Below are 23,007 nucleotides of genomic sequence, written 5' to 3' on the forward strand. Positions count from 1 at the left end.
ACTATTTGCAAAGTGAACCATAAATTTGGTTTCACTTCAACTCTTCTCAAAACCTGCAGGCTACCCACTTGTCACAGAAGCCAGAGAGCAACCTCCCATCTCCAAGCTCATCTTCCAGAGTTTAATCCATGTCCTTTTGACAGGGCCAATGTATTAATTGGCAGACAACCAGAGGAAGCAGAATTTTCCTATAACCATTCTGAATTTCTCCTTTGATGTCCAGTTACAATTCTCTCCACATGCTGCAGTGCATACAATTTCATTTGAATCAAATCTAGCTCTGATAACCCTGGGAAGCTACAATGTTGCCTGGGGAGAAAGATTTATATACATAATTCTTTTCACCCATAAGAAGAAATTGTGGTAGAAAAGATTGTCGTCAAAATAATGGTGCTTCTTTCCAAAAGCTTTCTGCTATCCGTTTGAGGTAATCTTATTCAATCTTGACCTCTTTTGGTCACAGTCTTATCAGCACATGTTCAGAAGAGAGTTAACAAAACAAACAGCCCCTAATGACAATAGGAATACCATCTTGGGGTAGCAACAAAATACCCTTGTGACCCTTTATGTGACCAGCACTTCTCTTGACTTTCAAACGTGGCTGGCCTGGGTTCCTGGGTGGTTCAGTTGTTTGAGTGTCCCACTCATTATTTCTGCTCAGGTGGTGATCTCAGGGTCATGGGATTGAGCCCCACTTCGGGATCTGTACTCAGCAAGGAGTCTGCTTGGGATTCTCTTCCTCTCCTTCTGCCCTTCCCCCCACTCTCTTTTTTCTCTCTTTCTTTCTCTCTCCCTCTCAATTTCTCTCTAAAGATGAATAAAGCTTTAAAAAGGTGAGGATGGGGAGCCTGGGTGGTTCAGTCTGTTAAGTGACTGCCTTCAGCTTAGGTTGTGATCTCAGGGTCCTGGGATTGAGCCCCATACAAGGCTCCCCACTCAGTTGGGATCCTGCTTCCCCCTCTCCCTCTCCCTCTGCCTCACTGGTGCTTGCTTTCTTTCTCTAGTGCCCTCTCTCTCAAATAAACAAAATATGTTTTTAAAAAGGTTGGGGGAGGCTGGAGAAAAGACCACAGAGGTGGTAAGTAGTGGAGTATGGCAGGAATCTTGTGAGATAGAGGAACAATAGACTTCTCAGTGCTTATGCCTGCTCTCAGAGCATGAGTTTGGTAAGTGTACCTATCTCAAAATTCTGCTTATCTCCTTTGTATCTCTTCCTATCTTTATCACCGTTTTCTCTCTCTGTCTTGGTGGTACTTCCCAAGACAGGACTGAAGCAGAAAGTAATGCTTTATCACAGTATTTCCACTTGAATTTATACCATGTGCAGGACTCTGAGCCATGTTCTCCTTGTTCACCTTGTCTCTTATGCCTACTAATTAGCCTTAACACAATTAACCCTTGAAATGTAAACATAATAATTTTATTCTTCTTTCCAGTTCTAACTGGCACCAGCCATCATAGACTGGGTTAGGCAGTGTCTGAAATATAGTCCCCTCCCCACTAATCTATGACTTCTTTGGAATTCTCTCAATTTGAGCATGGTCTGGATCTAGGGACTTGCTTCTAACTCATGGAGTACCACAAAAATTATAAGATGTTACTTCCAAGATGAGGTTACAGGAGGCTGTGATTCCTGTCTTGCTCTCTCTCCTTTAGTTCTACTCTCCTTGCCCTCTCAGTTGCTCCCTTTGATGAAGCCAGCTGCCTTGTGAACTACCCTGTGAAGAAGCCTGCAAGGCAAGGAACTAAAGGGGGGTCCCTGGCTACTATCCAGTGTGGAACCCTCAGTCCAGTAGCTCATAAGGAACCAAATCCTGCCAACAACCATGTAAGTGAAATTGGAAGTGGATACTTCTCCAGTCAAGCCTTCAGATGAGATTTTAACTCCAGCCTTGTGAGGACTCAGAGCAGAGGACCCAAATAAACCATGCCCATCAAAACTGTGAGACAATAAGTGTTGTTTTAAGCCACTAAGTTTTGAGTAATTTGTTATGCAGTAATTGAAAAGTAATCAATAAACTTTTACTCAATTGGGCCACTAGTTGACATTCTAAAACATCAGTTCTATTATCACCTCTACCTGCCTTTCCTCACCCTCATGAGTTAAGCCTATTCCATTCTGTATACTAACAGATACTAACAGATATATACTAATTGCTTTCTAACATTATTCAGTTTCCATATTCACTTCACCTGCTCCTTTATCTACTCTGCCATCACCCAATATAATTTCTGCTGTTAGCACCTTAATAGCTCATAACATTTTTCTTTCTCCTTATCCTCTGTTAACCTCAGCACATTCTCCCATATTAGATTCTCATTAAATAATTAGGTACTAATTGTACCTAATGTCAACATTCATCTCAAATAATTCACTAAAAAGATTTATTATTATTTATTTTCAGCATAACAGTATTCATTATTTTTGCACCACACCCAGTGCTCCATGCAATCCATGCCCTCTATAATACTCACCACCTGGTACTCCAACCTCCCACCCTCTGCCCCTTCAAAACCCTCAGATTGTTTTTCAGAGTCCATAGTCTCTCATGGTTCACCTCCCCTTCCAATTTCCCCCAACTTCCTTCTCCTCTCTATCTCCCCATGTCCTCCATGCTATTTGTTATGCTCCACAAATAAGTGAAACCATATGATAATTGACTTTCTCTGCTTGACTTATTTCACTCAGCATAATCTCTTCCAGTCCCGTCCATGTTGCTACAAAAGTTGGGTATTCATCTTTTCTGATGGAGACATAATACTCCATAGTGTATATGGACCACGTCTTCCTTATCCATTCATCCGTTGAAGGGCATCTTGGTTCTTTCCACAGTTTGGCGACCGTGGCCATTGCTGCTATAAACATTGGGGTACAGATGGCCCTTCTTTTCACTACATCTATATCTTTGGGGTAAATATCCAGGAGTGCAATTGCAGGGTCATAGGGAAGTTCTATTTTTAATTTCTTGGGGAATCTCCACACTGTTCTCCAGAGGCTGCACCAACTTGCATTCCCACCAACAGTGTAAGAGGGTTCCCCTTTCTCCACATCCCCTCCAACACATGTTGTTTCCTGTCTTGCTAATTTTGGCCATTCTAAGTGGTGTAAGGTGATATCTCAATGTGGTTTTAATTTGAATCTCCCTGATGGCTAGTGATGATGAACATTTTCTCATGTGTCTGATAGCCATTTGTATGTCTTGATTGGAGAAGTGTCTGTTCATATCTTCTGCCCATTTTTTGATATGATTGTCTGTTTTGTGTGTGTTGAGTTTGAAGAGTTCTTTATAGATCCTGGATATCAACCTTTTGTCTGTACTGTCATTTGCAAATATCTTCTCCCATTCCATGGGTTGCCTCTTTGTTTTCTTGATTTATTGGGTTTCTAATACATGCTAGGTACTAAGGAAGAAGTAGTGAATGAATAACAGACACAAGCCCTGCCCTCATGGAGTTTACTCTCTAGAGAGGAAGTCTGATATTGATGCTGGTCAATTACATAGCAAATGTGTTAGGTATTAAGTTCCCTAAAGGAAGAGTAAGTAAATGTGCAGCAAGAGTATGAGAAATAAAAGGATTTTTCTGTAGGGAGGAAAATCAGGAGAGGCTCATTGAAAAAGTGGTAACTGAGGTAAATTCTCAAGAGTGAGTGGGAGTTAATTTGGCAAAAGTGAGCAGGGTATGTGTGGGGGGAGTGAAGGGTGGAGAAAACACTCCAGACAAAGGGAAAAATGTGTACAAAGTAGCATCTGTGAAGTGCTTCAAGAGAACCAGTAACTCTTGAGATTAAAGAGTGAGGAGGGGTACAATGTGAGATGAATGGAGAGGTAGGTGAGGACCAAACCTGATCCTATCATATTCTAAGCCAGCTTTGAATAATAGGCATTTTAGGAATATCCATAACATTCCTATAACTACTACATTCTCTCAGTAGCATTATAGCCAAGCAGGTGTCAAATATTCTTTGGCCCTATTTTAGGGAGTTGTTTTTTGAGACTTGTTTTAATGATACCCTTGAAAGAAATCTGGACCATGAAAGAATGAAAAGACATGATGCCTGACCACAAAGAGTGTGTATTCTAGTTGGAGATTGCTCATTGAAAACAACAATCTCTGAGTCACAACTGTACAGTGCACATAAATTAATCCCTAACTGCCATAAGAGAACTCACAATTACATAATCCTAGGTGCACGGAAAGAGGAGATGAGTGAGGAGTGAACTCCATTTAGTCTTGGCTACACCCAAGTCCATTTTCAAGTCTCTTTTTGGTTAAATGAGTATCAAGTCTCTTCAAGATACAGCACAGTCTGGATCATGAGAGGAGAGGAAGAGATCTCAACAAATAAAAATGGAGACCAGGTTCCGTACAACTGGTGGAAAATGGCAAAAGCAGAAGGAACCAAGAATACTTATAGATATCGGAGTTTGTTGCCGAATGGCTTAAAGCAACTATTCTCAAGAATGCTACTGCTATTCTCATTTTATACAGAAATCATAGAGGTGGCAACCACATGTAACTCACAGGCCTGACACAAGTTGATGCTCTATAGATACTAGTTGGATAGTTTGGGGGAAGGGTCATTCATTATACAGGAGATCCTTCATTCACTATGGAGACAGAGGTTTCCACAGACAGAATCACATGGTTTATGAACTGAATGTCCTGGAGTCTTGCTGAGACATCCTATCTCTTTCTCTTCTCCATGTAACTTCAGGATGTAGCCAGCCTGTGTGGATGACCCCATAAGACCTCCTATAAGGCTAGGCTTCTGTAGCAGTCTTCTGCCATGGACAGAAGTGGCATGTGAATGCATATGTGGAAGTTTGGCTCATGAGCTCTGGCCATATGTGCACAGGGACTCACCACCTGAACTCACTCCTGAATACTTAGAATTTTGGTGGATCTTGGGCAAACCTAACAATCTTCAATGATCCTCACTGCAGGGTTATAGACTCAGATTCAACTGTCAATAAAATAAAAACATGAATAGTAATTATGCCATAATTTTGCAAAAAACTCCCCCATGGAATTTTTAGGCATATGCAGATTTTCACTGATTAAAAATGGCTGCCATTTGTTAATTACAGCATTCCTGGCACACTATTCTATGATTTATCTCAGTCCACATGCAAAATCTTTAAAGATGGTGCCACTGTCTTTATTTTACAAGTGGAGAAGCCAAGGCTCAGACTGATTAAAATAACTTCTCCAAGATCACAAAGTAGCAGAGGTGGAATTTTAACTTACATGGGTCCGTCGCTGGAAGCCAACATCATTTCCTCCTTGAAGCCTTGTGTGATTTTCCCATCTACTATGTCCCATTGGACTTCGAACCCATATTCGAACCTATATTACAAACTGAAAATACTATTAATTACTTAAAATTTCATGAAATTCTCTTTGAAGTCATTCCCTAGCACTGTGCCTGACATATATTGCCACTCTAATATTTTTAGAATAAATAAAGGTAAATTAAGTTCATTTCTCTAGGAATAAGGCATGGACTAATTTTAGAGAAAAGAATAGCAATTATGCTATAGAGCCAACCAGAGTCTGCTAACTGTCCTCCTCTTCTGACCCCAGAAGAGAACTTTCATTTTCAAATACATACCCAGCCTCATCCAGAGCTACCAGAGGGCCTTTGAAGCCCCCAGAAAGCTTGAACCCCTCAACCCCACTCCATCCTTCCCCTAGGCCTCCATCAGAACATCCTAGTCTGAGCATAGAGCCTGGGGACCTAGGCCCAAATTCTCTGTCTTCTGTAGAAACATCTTTCTCCATGGAGTGAGACCCAAGAATGACTTAGCATGACTCAGTGAGAGCCCAGGGAAAGTGAGGGCTGCTGTGGTTTCTCCTTTCTGTGGAAAGGTCAGCCATTCCTGGGCCTGGGCTCTCCCATGGGGCCAGAGCTGCTAGTCTGACGTCACTGCTCTATTGGCTTGGTCCCCAAACTCTTCCTTCTCTTCCCTCAGGGCCAGGATGATACCTCAGTAGACTCATATCTGAATCACAAAAGGAAGTCTGAGGGAGGAAATGAGAGATGAGGACACATGTTCCTTCCCCAGCTGGGTGAATAGTTCTAGTAGTCATAATAACTGGCAGTCTCTGGCCATGTATGTTACGCCAGCCACTGTGTGAAGGGCTGTAATGCACAATTAATGTTCTTCCTTTTACTGAGTACTTACTCTGTACAGTCACTATTCTAGGAGCTTTACAAGTATTAACTCATTTAATCCTCACAATAGCCCTATGAGGTAGACCCTACTAATCTTATTTTACAGATAAGAAAAGTGAAGCAGAGGAAGAAGAAGCATCTTGCCCAACAGAGCTGCAATGTGGTAGAGAAGGGTTCAAACCCAGGCAGCGTGGCATCAGAGCCCACTCATTTATAAGATAATCCTTTTCTCTGCAGTGGCTATACCATTCTTCTCATAGATGAGGAGGCTGAGGTTCTGAGTACATGAAATGATGGGGTTAGATATGAAGCAATGAACTGGATAGGAAGAATTTGTTCTGCTTCTGGACCCCGAGCTCCTTCTGTGGCATTGTTTAACTAGAGCTCAAATGAGTCTCTAAAAAGAAATGTTGTTTACAAATCACCAGAAATCCAGGGATTATTCTCTAGATGATTCTAGGGCTGTTACTTTGATCCTTGCAGGATGCCCTATTCTCAGACTGGCTGCTGCTACCACCCATTGACCTGCCAGAGGAGAGGTCCCTCCTCAAAACTCTTACCAGCATGGCGGACAAGACAGCCTGGCTCCCAGCTCCTACCCAACATGGCTCCAGGACCTAGGAAAGAGCTCAAGGACCAGGGCACAGGCTGTCTGCACTCTAGCTCCTATCCGGTAAATCCATAATAAGAAGCTAGGATGCCAAATGAAATCCCCCAGGTATGTACTACTGTCCTTCTAATTTCTAGCCGCCTGTGCTGTTTATTCAGAGTAAAAATGCATAGCTGCCTTCTAAGGAGGACTAGGGGGCCTAGCCCAAGTTCACAGTGATTTTCAGCTCTGAGGTTTGCAATTACTCTACAGGTTTGACCAGTGCCTGGTCCATGGAAGGAGGAGTCATGATTAAGACAAGAAGGTGCCACTTGTGTCTTGCCTCTGGGGGAAATGTATTCTCCTTGACTCCTCTCCAGGCATGTGGTTTATGTTACCTTGGCCAGAAACAGCAACCGGGGCCTAGTCTGCACTGTGTGCCTAGGAAACTTCCCAAAGGTTTACGTATGGAAAATATTTGGGGCTGTGTCAGTCTCGGCTGTGGGGACAGGTGGGGTGCAGCCGGCAGCTCTGCTCTCGGCTGCCAGGCTGCAGGGCGAGGCTCTTGCCTCTTTCCACAAGGTGTTTCCAATAAGAAGGGCACATTTCCCTCATTAGAAATAAAACAAACACAGATTGATGATGTTATGGCATTTCTTGGGAAAAGAGGAAAACAGTTTTCAGATGTCCCTGTTGAGCTCCTCTCATGTGCCTGTGGGTGGGGCTGGTAGGGGAAGGAAAGAAGTATATTTATGGGGAAAGCAAGAGGAGCACCCCCATGATTCCACCACTTAGCCTGGCTCCCCAGATGGGGACCACGGGGATGATGCCTGCTGGCTATATCATAGACATCAGGGCTTGTAGAGGAAAGAAAGAGTCCAGCCTCCCTATTTAGCAGATGAGGACACAGAACCTAGGGAGGCCAAAGACCACCAGCAATCAGGGCAGAGCTACAGGTAGAACCTGCAACTCCTAATCCCAGTCCAGTGTGTTTTCCAGCGTATTCCATTCCATACAACCACCTCAACAATAGAACACCATCTATTCATGTGTAGTTAATGCTTTATGGAAATGGGTCTCAACCTGGATTTATGTAATAAATGCCTGGGAGGCTTTGTAAAAACACCATTATACCCAGGTTAATACCCTGAGAGTCCTGTGTAGTGAGACTGGCATGTGGCCTCAGCATGGGTAGTTTTAAAAGCTCTCTAGGTGATATTCATGGAGTTGAGAGCCGTCAGGATTGAAAGCCACTACTAAGGAACACAAAGATTAAAACAATGTGTTTCCTTTCTTCCAGGAATCCACAGAGTGACAGATGTATGTAAATAATTTCCAAGCTCCTGTGCTAGGTGCTATACAATGACCAGGAAAAATTCAAGCGTGATCATAACTATGCTGTCTACACCCAGAGAACCAATTTGGGTAAACGCTACTGGTTATTCCACCTAAGCAAAGCTTACTCATCTTTCCAGGTCTATCTCAAATCACCCTTCTTCCATGAAGTCTTTTTAACGAGACCCCAAATATAGTTCATATTTCTCTTCTCTGAATTTGTACACTACCCACAGGCTATAAGCAAACAAAATTAAGCACCAAGTTATATACAGTCTCTATCGTTAAGCCATATTAATCACAAAATGAAATCTTTTACTTCTTCAGTGCTTACTTTATGCCAGCTACTCCACTTCATGCTTTCTGTCCTTTGCCACCAATTTTCCTAGGAGCTCTACCATGCTCCATCTGTACCCATTATACAGATTAAGAAACTGAGAATCATAGGTGTCAAGTACCTTGCCTGAAACCAGACAACTAGTAAAGACGTATGAATCCAGGTCTGTATACCTCCAATGTTCTCTTCAATGCCCATCACTTTGTATTAAATATAAACACTATTTCTTCATTGTAGCATGTACTCAGATATTATTGTGCAAGTGGTAAGCTTCTTTGACGTTCATTCTCTTACTTAATCTTGACTGCAGCTGCACTATTAGCTCTATTTGACAAGCAAGGGAATAAAGTCTGAAAAATTAAGTAAAAGGCTCAAGATCCCAGAGCATGGCCAAACCCAGGTGTTCTGATTCCAAGTGCAGATCTATTTCTACTGCTCTCCTGTGCTGAGTGCCAAGCTCTGTTCCTTGTCAACCTGAAGTCCCTTGAGGCTGTTTCACGCTGTTCTTATATTCCCCACAGATACCAGTTATGTAGTCTATTGCTTTATTAATTGATTTTCCAAGAAGTAAGAAGAATGTCTTCATGAGGCATTCTGTCCCTCAGGACCTGAAGAACAAAACACAATTCTTTTGGGGCTGGAAAGAACTGCTGAGGAGGCGTGACTGGTTCTTTTTAGTATGATGACTAAGTCACTGTTCTTTAAGAAAAAAAAAAAAAAGCCTTCCAGTCACTATTTTGAAGGTACGATTTTTCAACAAGTTACGTCAACTAACAGAATCAAAGAGTAATGTGAATTAAGCGACCTACCCAGGATCATGGAGTAGACCATGGAAGAGAGAAAGAACTTTCATCCACCTCCTCCCGAAGTCTCTGATTTGAATCCCATTCACCTACATAAGACAGCAGTATTTTAAAAATTTATTTAGTCATATCCCATCTCATTTTCCAAAGAATTCAAAGTAACTTGCCATATGAATAGATACAATAAATAATGGTAAAATATAAACAAGTAAAGACAACCAAGACTGGGGAAAATGTATATATATAAAGTCAATTCAAAGGAAAAATATTTTATTGGTCAGAGAGAAAACATTTGCCTTAAAGCCCAAAAGACTGCAGTGCATTTGAAATAGATATTCTGTGTGTGGGTTCAGTTGATGAGGTATTTTTAAGGACTTAGTAACTCCTGTGGGGTTTCACTCTATGCCGGATATTGACCAAGAATAATGATTAAAGCAGAGAAACTATAGAATTTATCCCCAGGATGTGGTCAACACACAATGTTCATGCCTCCGTGGTTAAGTGGGAGATATGTTTTCCAAATCTCATGTTGCCAAAAAGACCACGTCAGTGCCTTGTGCAGAACAGAATTTCTATTTTAAAAATAAGTCTGAATCATGACCATTCATTCATTTAGCAAATATTGTGACAATAAATTATCTGCCAAGAACCGTGCAATGCGCTTGAAAATTCAAAGGCAAATATGACATGGAAACTTTCCTGTAGGACTTCTCTGTCGAGAGGAACAGACATGCTTAAAATATATAATCAGGACAACTATAATAAGTGTGATTCTGCAGGTATGTATAGTGGTCATCCATTTCACTGAAGTTGTCTGGTGTATCTTATCTTCTAATCAGCACTCATCCAGTCAGAAGAATATCAAGGTTCTGGTGCCATCCTTACTCAAGTGAACTTTGGGGGATTACAGAATAAATGACCTACCTTTGTATCTTGCTAAACATCGCCACATTTGTGACTTGATTGTGTGGAGAAATATGGTAAGGAAAAGGCAGCAATGCTGGCTTAAAAATAGTGGCCAACAGGAACAGAATGGGGAGATGTGAAGAAATGCTAAAGCAATTCCTTTATAATGAACAGGTTAGTGAGACTAATTTTTTGGCATGGCATATACATTTTGTTCTTGGCAATCTTTCATATGGTAAAAGTACCTTCAGAGTAAAAAAAAAATCAACTTACTAGCAGATTATGCATCCATTCCAAACACTTATGATCACATATAAAACAGAAATCTAATAACTCGAGAGAGATGAAAAATGGGAGGTTTTCCTGCTAGTGATCAGTGCTAAAAACTAAAAGCCAGTAGCCAAAAGTGACCCAAGTATTTTAACCCTTCAGGGTTCTAGTGCTTATTCAAAAATTTGGAGCAACCTCTTCTGGCTGACCTAGCTAAAGAATATTTTAATGACCATTAAAAAAAAAAATTCATGTGAGTGCTGAACAATTTACAAAGCTAACTGGAGGAAAGCAACCTGCATATGGAATTTACTGTGATTGATTCCAGTCTTTGTGTCTGGAGAACCCTCAGAGCAGGACTCCATAGCATAATCGACACATGCCTGGTATTAGCTCAAGGCATGTATTGACTTTCTATTATAGAAACAAAAGTAGATAAACTTCTAAGGAAAATAACTTCCCATTTTCTTCCTTATATTGACTCACAGGTTGATAGTTGTAGTGGGGGGGGAATGTCAAAAGAAAAAGCTAAGGAATGCCAAATACAGGATATGTTGAGGAATTAGAGAAAATGAAGAGCCTTAATGAGAAGTGTGCACATTTGTGACCCAAAGGTAAGCCACCCAGGAACGAGGAGGACTGAACACATGGTCTAAGTGTATGTGAGAGATGGCACTGGATGAAGAGCACATGAGTGAACCAGACTCGCAGGGTTGATTCCCAGTTCCTCCAGGGACTCCATACCTCTGGGTTTGTTACCTATCCTCTCTGGGGTCTAGTTAGTCCTCTCACTTGAAAACAGGGATAATTATGGTATCTGCCTCACTGGGTTGTTATGAGAATTGGATGAGATAATGAATGTGAGGCTTAGTGCAATGCCCAGTACTTAATAAAGGCTTTTTTAAAAAAAAATGCCAGCTGCTATGTTATAATCATTCTCTCATGTAATCCTCACAGCCCTTCAAGGAATGTCCAATAATCCTCATTTTCTCAGTGGGGACATGAGCATGGGCACAATAAGTGTCTTTTCTAAATGGTCCCACAGGGTCTAAGTCATAGCCATGTCCTGATTTCTCCTCTCGTCCTTTTCCCAGGAAGCCAGACTGCACATAGTGTAGATGATCTTTCATGTCTTTCCTAAACCATGCTGTCCCATGGTTTTCTCCACAGCAACTCTCCCACTTCTAAGTTCCCCCACAATCCTTGCATCTCTCCTTTTACTAGGGGAACATTTTCCATGTTGTTGCTGGCTTTTGTTCCTCAACTAATTGTATGCCAGGGGCACATAGGACTACCCACACTAAGCAACAGTACGAGTGAAACCCTGTGACTATTTGGAAATCAGCTTTCCAGTCTCTGGAAATGTCTCCAAATACTGCCTTTCCCTTACTTTCTATTTTTCATATTTTGTCAGCCTCAAGGTACTCCCTCCCAGATATAGACAAGGTGCCCTGGAAAGATGAAAATATTTGAGAGATCTGGGGTGATTCCAACTTCTGCTATCATTCTGCAGGCTGCTTTAGGACTACAGACAGTCAATGGAAGATGTGGTGTGATAGAAGAGAAAGGAAGACAGAGGGAAGAACCCCTGTTTTTTAACATTCAAGGGGCTGTCATGAGGACAGACTTATTCAGTCTCTTTTCCAAGGGCAGAAATAAGAAAGGGGGTTTACTGATTCAATTTCATTGCTGGTAACTGGTCTTTTCAAATTTTCTATTTCTTCCTGATTCCAGTTTGGGAATATATATGTTTCTAGGAATCTGTCCATTTCTTCTAGGTTGTCTAATTTGTTGACATATAATTTTTTCAAAATATTCACTTATAATCCTATTTCTATGCTGTCCGTTATTTCTCTTCTTTCATTTCTTATTTTAAGTCCTCTCTCTCTTTTTTTTTTTTTTTTTTTTTTTTTTTTTTTTTTTTTTTTTTTGTTTTAATTTTTTATTTTTTATAAACATATATTTTTATCCCCAGGGGTACAGGTCTGTGAATCACCAGGTTTACACACTTCACAGCACTCACCAAATCAGTTGCATTTCTCTTTCTTTTTTTGATGAGTATGGCTAGAGGCTTGTCAATTCTGATCTTTTCAAGGAACGAGCTCCTGGCTTCATTGTTTTTTTAGTTTCTATTTCATTTATTTATGCCCAATATTATTTCCTTCCTTCTTCTGGTTTTGGGGTTTTTTTTTTCTTTTTGCTCCTCTTTTCCTGGCTCCCTTGGGGGTAAGTTTAGGTTGTTTGAGGTTTTTCTTGCTTCTTGAAGTAAGCCTATATTGCTATAAACTTCCCTGTTAGAATAGCTTTTGCTGAATCCCAATGATTTTGGACCATTTTCATCTTCACTTATCTCCACGTATTTTTAAATGTGCTTTTTTTGATTTCTTGGTTGGCCCATTCATGGTTTAGTAGCATGTTATTTCAACTCCATGTATTTGTGTTTTTTGGGGCTTTTTATTGTGCTTGATTTCTAGTTTCACAGGGTTGTAGTTGGAAAAGGTGCATGGGATGACTTCAATCTTTTTAAATTGTTGAGACTTGTGGTCTTACTATGTGATATGTGCTGCAGAACGTTCCATGTACACTTGAAAAGGTTGTGTATTCTGCTGTTTCAGGATGGAATGTTCTGAATATGTCAGTTAGATCCATATGGTCCAATGTGTCATTCAAAGCTACTGTTTTCCTTGTTGATTTCATTTTTGGATGATCTGTCCTATGTGTAAGTGGAGTGTTAAAATCCCCTATTATTATTATATTACTACTGATTACTTGCTTTATATGTGTTATTAGCTGCTTTTTGTACTAGAGTACCCCTATGTTGGGGGAATAAATATTTATAATTATACCTTCTTGTTGGGTTATTCCCTTTAAGATTATATGGTATCCTTTGTCTCTTGTTACAGTCTTTGTTTGTAAAGTCAATTTTTTTTCATTTTTAATTTTTTTATTAGCATATAATGTATTATTAGCTCCAAGGGTACAGGTCTGTGAATTGCCAGGTTTACACACTTCACAGCACTCACCATAGCACATACCTTCCCCAATGTCCATAACCCAACTACCTAAAGTCTATTTTAAATAGTACTCCTACCCCAACTTTCTTTTCACTTCCATTTGCATGATAATTGCTTTTTTATCCCCTCACTTTCAATCTACATGTGTCTTTCGGTCTGAAATGAGTCTCTTGCAGGGAGCATAGAAGTGGATCTTGCTTTTTTTTTTTTTTTTTTTAATCCATGCCATCACCCTATGTCTTTTGATTGGAGCATTTATCCCTTTACATTCAAAGTAACTATTGATGGTATATACTTATTGCCATTTTGTTACTTAGGGTGATTTTTGTAGTTCTCTCTTCTCTCACAGTGGGCTTGGTTTCTTTAGTGACATACCTGGAATCCTTTCTCTCTACTATTTGCATGCCTATTACTAGCTACTAGTTTTTACCATTAGGTTTATATATGACATGCTTGTAGCAGTCTATATTAAGTTGATGGTCACTTAAGTTTTGTTATTTTTTTAAGATTTTATTTATTTGACAGAGATCACAAGTAGGCAGAGAAGCAGGCAGAGAGAGAGGAGGAAGCAGGCTCCCTGCTGAGCAGAGAGCCCGCTGCGGGGCTCAATCCCAGGACCCTGAGATCATGACCTGAGCCAAAGGCGGAGGCTTTAACCCACTGAGCCACCCAGGTGCCCCTGGTCACTTAAGTTTAAACCCATTCTTTACACCACTCCTCCCCCCACCCCACTTTTTGGGTGTCACATTTTATATCCTTGTATTTTGTAAATTCCTTCATTTTTATAGAGACTTAATTTTACCACTTTCATGATTCCTCCTTGTCATATTCCTACTTATGGTCTTTCCTTTCCACTCAAAGTAATCCTTTTAACATTTCTTCTAGGGCTGGTTTAGTGGTGATTAATTTAACTTTTGTGTGGGAAACAGTTTATTCTCCTTCTACTCTCAATGATAGCCTTGCTGAATAGAGTCTTCTTGGTTGTAGATCTTTTTTCTTTTTTTTAAGATTTTATTTATTTGACAGCAATCACAAGTAGGCAGAGAGGCAGACAGAGAGAGAGGGAAGCAGGATCCCTGCTGAGCAGAAAGCCTGATGCTGGCTCAATACCTTGACCCGAGATCATGACCTGAGCCGAAGGGAGAGGCTTAACTCACTGAGCCACCCAGGCACCCCACTTTTTTTTCTTTATATATCATACTTCTCCCTTCTAGTCTGCAAAACTTTTGCTGAAAAAGCAGATAGGCTTGTGGGATTTCCCTTGTATGTACCTGTTTTATTTTCTCTTGTTGCTTTTAAAATCGTCTGTCACTATGTTTTGCCCTTTTAATTACTATGTCTCTTAGTGTGGCCATCCTAACCTGTCAATGCCTCCTGAGTCTGGATTTCTGTTTCCTTCCCCAGATTCAGGAAGTTTCCAGCTGTTATTTCTTCAAATAAGTTTTCTGTTCCCCTTTCACTCTCTTCTCCCTCTGGTATCCCTATAATGCAAATGTTATTATGCTTGATGATATTGCTGAGTTCACTTAGCTTATTCTAATTTTTTTTTTCTCTCTCCTGTTCAGCTTGATTGCTTTGCATTACTCCGTCCTCCAGGTTACTGATCTATTCTTCTGCTTCCTCTAGTCTACTATTTATTCCATCTAGTGTGATTTTAATTTTGGTTATTGAGTTCTTCATCTCTTATTAGTTCTTTTTACATTTTCTATCTCAGTTGAAGCTCTCACTGTGTTCCTCGACTCTTCTCAAGTCCATTGAGTATGACCCACTTTATATTCTCTATCAGGTATATTATCTCTATTTTGTTTAGCACTTTTGCTACGATCTTTGTAATTTTCTTTCATTTGGTGTGTATTGCTCTGAATCCTCATTTTGCCTGTTTCTGTGTGTTAGCAAAGTCATCTAAAGCTCTTGCTCTTGAAAGTAGTGTCCTTATGAAGAAGAGGTCCTGTAGTGCCCTAGAGTGCAGTGTTCTTTGTTGGCCAAAACCTTGTGCTTTATGGGGTCTCCTATGTGTGTTGTATGTGTCCTACTGTTGTGGCTGAGCTGTGTATGCCTCCAGACCAGTCATTTGCAATGGCTTTTTGCCTGTTGTAGGCAGAGTCTAGTCCCTGGGTTATTGGGCCAATCTAGGGCTGCTCTGGGCTTGAGTTGAGGCAACCAAGTGTTGGCCAAAGATGTAGTAACACTGAACTACAGGCTGCTTCCCCTGTATTGTCCGCTCAGGAACCTTGGTGGGCAGGGCCTGCTGCCAGACCTGATGTCTGCCCCTACCCCAATGCTGGGGCTGCAGTTGGATTGATCTATGTGTGTGATTATCTTCCCCCTCCCTAAGGCAGAGGTGCCCTGACTTTGGAGTGGCGCTGGTCCCTGAAGTGGCTGCATGTGTACTGTCAGACTTGTACAAATATATCGGGTGTGCTCCTGCCAAGGACTAGTGGGGGCGGCAGAGGAGGGGGGGTGTCCACAGAAGAACTCAGGTGTGGAGTGCTTGGTGTTAGCAAGGTTTATGCAGATCTCCTATAGGAAAGGATCTGGACCAAAGGCCTAGATGGAGGAGCCATGTCCACAGGAGAACATGGGTGGGGCTGCAGTGTTAACAAGGTTTGGACAGGCCTCCAGTGGGAGACCAGGAACCAAAGCCTGGCTGGAAGGGGTATGTCTGTAGTAGAATGCAGTGGCAGGGTGCGCTGTTAGGTAGTAAGGGAAATGACACTTGCCAGCTCCTTTGTTCCTGGAGAAGTCTCCCAAGGATCCCTGTCCCTCCAGTACATGCTCTGAGGTTAGCATATAAACCCCTTCCCCACAATTGACCAGGTATTTTTCAAACTGCTACTTTCTGCTCTATCTCCATGACGCAGTTCATTTTGCTCTTTAAGGGCAGGGGCTGTGTCCTCTTGCCTTCCAGGCTCTTCCAGAGCTGAACCTACTGATTTTAAGTTCTAGGTGTTAAGCCCCACTCCTTGTAGGAACTCATGAAATTATGCCTCTCTGGATTTCAAAGACAAATGTTATGGGGATTCATCTTCCCTGTGCTTGGAGTTTCTGGTGTAAGGATCTGTCTTCACCCTTCTCTGTGCTTGCTGAGTCTCTCCCTACTGCAGACAGTTCCCTGGGTTTATTTAGCTCCCAATAGTGTCTTAGCCCTTCCTACCCTCTTGGACATGGCCTCTTCCCTACATTGAGCTGTGTAAATTCTGCCATTTTTTTGCATTGTTTTCTGGGTTATTTACATTGATATTGGTGTTATGTAGTTGCATTCCTGGGAAGAGGTGAACTTAGGATCCTCCTACTCCACCATCTCCCCCAGAAGTCCTATTTTAGAGGAAGTCTCCAGGCCATTTGCTAAATGGCATGTCAAGGGTAAATGGCAGTTATTAAGAGTGAGTATCCAATTGGAAATAGCCTTTGGGAGCTTAGATCCAATAACCTTGATTTCAGTCTAGTGGGTAGACTAGACTGAAGTCTAGTAGGAACACTACCACGGTGTGGGTAAAAGGACAGCACAAGAGCCCTACAAGCAGCTTTTATAGACACACATACTTCATTAGACTTCTTCTCTGAATAAGCTGATAATGATAACTATTATACAAAATAGTGAATCAAAGAATTATTTAATGGGTATAGGTTTGCTCCATAGAAGTACGATATAAAAAGTGTCCTATTTTACCTTTCTATATCCAATTAGACTAGCTCTGAACCTCCAGTCTCCCTACTCCATCTCATTGTCTCTTAGAAAAATCTCAGGTCTTACCTGGTTCCAGCAACCTTGATTTCCAAGGCCCATGTATCACTATGCTAATGTCTGGCTCTGCATATCTGGGCATAGCTATGCTCCCAGCTCCATACTGGGCCCAGACTAAGCTGTAGAGGACAGAGGTCATTGCTCTCAATGTCTTAGTGACTATACCCCAGGCACAGAGGTGTTATTTTACTTGCCATCTCTTGGGGCTCTGCAAGGCATTGGGATTAGGATCTCTACTACTCAAAAGAATACACTATCCCTTCATCTCCCAGGTTTAAGAATTCCAGATCTTTCCAGCATTCATTCACTGAGGCTTCTCCTCAACCCCTAGAGTCCCTCCTTCTCTTCAACAATCTAGCTCTGTCTAGCTTCTATAAGCCCCAAATTTCAAAGTAAAGTCATGTTAGATCTCTGGGCACATGAAATGCAGCCCTCTGGAGTACAGACCTTCAATTGCTCTTTCTGTCAAAGTGGACAGCTTGTAGTTATTTGTTTATTTAGCTTTTTGGGTGAGCTAGGCACTATGACAAGAGTGTTTTGCAATAAGCATGGTCTTACCTGATCTTCACAGGAGCTATATGGGTAGGGAAGATTACTATTCCAGTCAGATATGTAAGTGAAACTAAGCCTGAAGTGATAGTGAAGGCACTGCCTAGAGTGGAGCTAAACCTAAGCTACTCATTCCCAACCTCAGACTCTCAATCACCACACCACCTGCCTTCCCCTCTAAAATTAATAAGCAGATCTCCTTTCCCCATTCTTCTTGTGAGGATGCTAGTAAGATATAAGTAAATTAGTCAGATTAACTTGCCTAAATGATACCAATTAAATCCTAGGGACTTCAGAGGCTACATAGCAGGGTTCTAAGAAGGAAATGATGCTCTCTCAGCACTGGGCAAAGCCCATAGTTCCTGTGAAGCTGCCACATAGGTTATTCATCCTATGGGATGCTGGGAGAGAATGTCTGCAGTGAGGAGGGGGTGGTCAGTTGTAGTAGTTCTCTCCTTGTTCTAGGCATCGCCAGTGCTCTGTGTCAAGGCCATCTGTTAGTTTCCCTTGGGAGAATGCCCTCTTGCTCCTGCCTCACCAGGCTCTCCCTTTTCATTGTGGGTTTCTTTTTCCTAAAAGATAAAACATTTCCTATCCTGAATAACTAGTGAAACTAATAACCCCTTAAAACATCTTAGAACAGTAGGTATCATACACTATAGTTTCTCATCAGCCATTTCTCAGTTGCCTCCAATCCAGCAATTACCATATTTTGTATTTTGATAGCTCTTAAATCAGTAATACAAGCAATGGCATATTTACAAAAATAACAGGCAATATTGTTTTTGTTTTCAAGTAATATACAAATTAATAGTGCATCTTTGAAATGAAAGCATCTTGAATTTAATGAACTATGGTAGATGTAAGGGACAACAGAAAAATTCAAGATTAGAACATCTCCAAGAGCAGGAAAGAGAAACTGTTTCTCCTCCTTATGTATCTTATCTGCTCCTCTCTCCACACTCTATGCTTATTAGCCCAATGGTGATAAGTGTTTTAGCACATTTCATCTGAGATGATGAAATTACTGGAAGTAGACAATATATAAGCCTCACATTGTGAGAACTCAGAGGAAGAAACAGAACCATAAAACAAAACCCTGCCAATCAAAAAGATATTTTCAGTAATCCATCATCAAAAATTTAAACTCCTGAACCATAATTTATAAATACTTTACTTATAAAACTATTTGATCGATAATACCAGTAATTCATACAGATAAGAAACCATTTGCAATACTTAAGGATATTTGGTCATTAATGTTGGGCAGGTAGAAGCTATTCCTGGGGGTGCCTGGGTGGCTCAGTGGTTTAAAACTTCTGCCTTCAGCTCAGGTCATGATCTCAGGGTCCTGGGATCGAGCCCCACATCGGGCTCTGCTCGACAGCAAGCCTGCTTCTTCCTCTCTCCCTCTGTCTGCCTCTCTGCCTACTTGTGATCTCTGTCAAATAAATAAATAAATAATCTTTAAAAAAAAAAAAAAAGCTAGGGGCACCTGGGTGGCTCAGTGGGTTAAAGCCTCTGCCTTTGGCTCAGGTCATGATCCCAGGGTCCTGGGATCAACCCCCACATGGGGCTCTCAGCTCAGCAGGGAGTGTGCTTCCTCCTCTCTCTCTGCCTGCCTTTCTGCCTACCAAATAAATAAATAAATAAAATCTTCAAAAAAAAAAAAAAAAACAAAAAAACAAAAAGAGAAGCTCTTCCTGTTGTTCAAGACCCACCTTGCAGCTATTAGAAAACATAAACTATTAGATGGTATAAAGCAATACCAAGAAAATATTTGGACCTCCCTATAGTATCTATAGATTATTTGGCTTACAAATCTTGTTTTTATCTGGTTCAGACCAAGTAGGCACCTTATAAAGAAATATAGGAATTGTTTCCATATGCTACCTGGAAGGAGTGCCAGCCACCATTAGAAGTGGGGCAGCAACAGTTATTAATGGCCCACGTCCATTCTTACTGTCAATGTCCCTTATGAACTGATTAATAATTTTAATATCTCCCCAATCACCTAATTATCCCAAACTAATTCTTCTTCAATCATCACTTAATGAGAGTAACATCATCTCAAGAAAACAACAGGAGTTTTATTCAAACCTTTTTCTGAGGATGTGCTGGAGTCAGAGGAATTCTTATCTAATCTCTGTGCATCAGCTGTGTTTATAGATCTCCATAGTGCTGCACACTGAGAAGTAAAGTCATCAATCATTAAAGAAGTATCCTACTCATTGCTCATATTTACATAGAAGGAGGCAGGGAGTATAGAAAAATTTGTGACAAGAATGAAATGACTAGATTTCTCCTTAATCGTTACTTTCAAATTAAGTTAACGATCATCTCTCCATGTATCCTGGTTCAATAAAATTTTTCTGTATAAGCCCAGGGCTGCAATTTATTAAAAAAATTTAAACTTGCCCTTCTAAATGTTACGGGAATCAAAACTGAGATAGCCAGAGATTCTGGCCAAATCATCGTTATTATTTCTTGAACTCTGGACATTTACTTACGCAGCTCCAAACTGATTGACATTCTGCACCAGTTACAGGAATAGATGTGCCAGGAAGTTTTGAAACACGAGAACAGATAGGCCCCTTTCTTGGTTAAGTCATAGCTCCACACGTACAGATTAACCCAGCCAGCTCCTCCAAATATTTTGCAATGAGCATTTTGAAACACATGGGTCATTTAGTTCTGGTTTCCAGGCAGTTGGGCGAAATGCTTAGTCTGGAGAATTGCAAAAGTTTATGATTTCTCACCAAGGAATGAAATGTGACGCAGTAAAGCAAACTTCAGACATTTAATACCAGATGTTAATGTAAAAATTGAAAAATTATGGCCTCACATCATTTTCTGACCCCTGACCTACTAAAGCCCATCACAGTCTGGAAGCCATCATCATTTCTGGTTTCTTCTACTATTAAACTTTATATTTAATTTTTTAATGTAAAATAATTCTGAGGATTTAATGGATATAATTTGGTCATATCAACATTGAGGCATTCTGTGTACACACTAACAGAATAATACAACCCCTTACCATAAAATTCAGAATTACAACCTTTCTGATTTGTGGTACTTCCTAGAAATTTTTAAAAATAGTTTGAGGCATGATTATTTCGCTTGTCTGCACTCCACACCTATTTAACTTCATGAAAGGGGAAAGAAAACAGGGGAGGAAATCTTGCTTATTTGCACTGAGAGAAAAGATAATACCTGAAATATACCTTTCAAAATATACTGACCTTTGTTTTCCCTTCTTCCCTGAATCTGTACACTTGAGAAATTGAATTACTACTTTAGAATGAGGCTGGACTATTTATAAATCCCTTGTCTATGAGGAGATCTTGGGAATGAGGAGTTATAGCTAAATAACTGGATTTAGTGGCTTCTCTGAATGGATTCTATTTTCTTTGTGCTATTGGATAAAGCACTTAACCTCTCTGTACATCAATTTCCTCTTCTTAAAAATGGGTTTAACATGAACATTCTAGAGGATTTCAGGGGGAGACTGGAGTAGGTGGATTCAAAGCCCATCTCATCCTATGCATACAACTAGATAACGCCCATATCAGTGTAAATAACCCAGAAAATGACTTCAATGCTAGCAGGAAAAGACTCTTCATAGATAAATGTAGAGAGGAGGACACATCAAAGAGGGTAGGAAAGATGGAGATGCAGTCAGGAGGTAAACAGACCCAAAAGACTGTGTGGAAGGAAAGGGATCCTGTGGGCACAAAGAGGGTAAAGAAAAAGACCCCCAACCCCAGGTACAGGACGACAAATCCCTATGACATTTGGCTTTGAAAACCAGAGAGGCCAAATTTTACCAGTTCTTATAATGAGCAGAGCTTAACACCCCAAACTTTAGAATTAGCAGACGCAGCTTTAGGAGAGCTGGGAGGGCAAAAGGAAAATGAGATCCCACCATTAAAGAAAACAATGAATAGCCCTGTGGAAATAGAATATAGAAGCAGCAGTTTGAAAAATATCTGGGAAATAGGGAATGAGATTTGTTTACTAACCTCAGAGCATGTACTGGAGGGACAGGGATCCTTGGGAGACTTCTCCAGGAACAAAGGAGCTGGCAAGCACCATTCCTCTCCTCTGTCTCCCAATCTAGACCCATACACACCTGCAGAAACCAGGACTACACCAACACATGCTACCTAACTTGGTAGAAACATTCTATCCCTACAGTATGCTGCAGACACACTGCCTCCATCCAGGCCTTGTTTCCAGGTCTCCTCCCACAGAAGACCTGTCCAAACCTTGCTAACACTGCATGTTCCACCCTGATACTCTCCTATAGACTTTCCCTCTCCAATATCCCCTTTTCTGGAACCCATCCTAGAGCAGTGCTACAAGACCTGCAATGTGCAAGCAACCCTGGCAGGGACCAGCACCACTCCAAAGTGACTCCTCCCCAGAGAGAAGGGAGGATAGCAAAACATACCCATCCAACTGGGGCCTCAGGGTGGACTGGGGACAAATACTTCATTTGACTGCAGGCACCACCCACCAAGAACAGCTTCTCAGGGGACAACAGGGAAAATGCCCTGCAGTTCAATGCTACTGCACCTTTGGTAAACAAGTCAAGGTGGCACCAGGAACCAAACCCTGACCATAACAGGTGAATGTGGACTAAAGGCCAGATTAAGGTACACACAATACATATAGGAGACACCCGTGTAGCTCCAGGTTCTTATGAACAGGAGACATTGCACTGTAGGGCATTTTAGGACCTCTTCTTCATAAGGCCACTACTTTCAAGTACATGAAATGTAGCTGACTTTCCTTTTCCTAACCCACAGAAACAGAGTTAGACAAAATGAGGAGACAGAGGATATATGCCAAATGAAAGGACAAAATCAGAGCATGAGTTGTAACCAAAATGAAGATAATATATCTAGTAGAGAATTTAAAGTAATGGTCATATGGATACTCATGAGACTTGAGAAAAGAGTGGACAATCTCTGTGAGACCCATAACAAACAGAAAACAAACAAACAAAAAAATCAGAGATGAAGAACTCAATAAATGAAATTGAAAATACAGTAGATGGAATGGCCAGTAGACTTCAGGAAGCACAAGCAGAAGACTGGATCATGATCTGGAGGATAGAACAATGGAAAGCAATAATAATGAGTAGACTTAGGGAACTCACAACACCATCAAGCACAGTGACATTCATGCTAGAGGAAACCTAGAATGGTAAGACAGAAAATTTGTTTGAATAAATAACAGCTGAAAATTCCTGAACCTGGGGAAGGAAATAGAA

General features: G+C 41.0%; 1 long non-coding RNA gene across 1 annotated transcript in view; it reads right to left on the minus strand.

The window, feature by feature from the left end:
• The window catches only part of LOC123388309, a 64,619-nt gene extending 41,909 nt beyond the window's left edge, over positions 1-22,710 (minus strand). Inside the window, exons 1-2 of the long non-coding RNA XR_006602869.1 lie at positions 21,752-22,710; positions 9,249-9,331 (exon numbers count right to left, since the gene is read on the minus strand). This is a non-coding gene — a long non-coding RNA (uncharacterized LOC123388309). The remainder of the gene's footprint in view (positions 1-9,248; positions 9,332-21,751) is intronic.
• Between the last annotated feature and the right edge of the window lie 297 nt (positions 22,711-23,007).

The sequence above is a fragment of the Mustela putorius genome, unplaced genomic scaffold (assembly GCF_011764305.1).
Source record: "Mustela putorius furo isolate JIRA1106 unplaced genomic scaffold, ASM1176430v1.1 tig00003898_pilon_pilon_pilon, whole genome shotgun sequence".
NCBI lineage: Eukaryota > Metazoa > Chordata > Mammalia > Carnivora > Mustelidae > Mustela > Mustela putorius.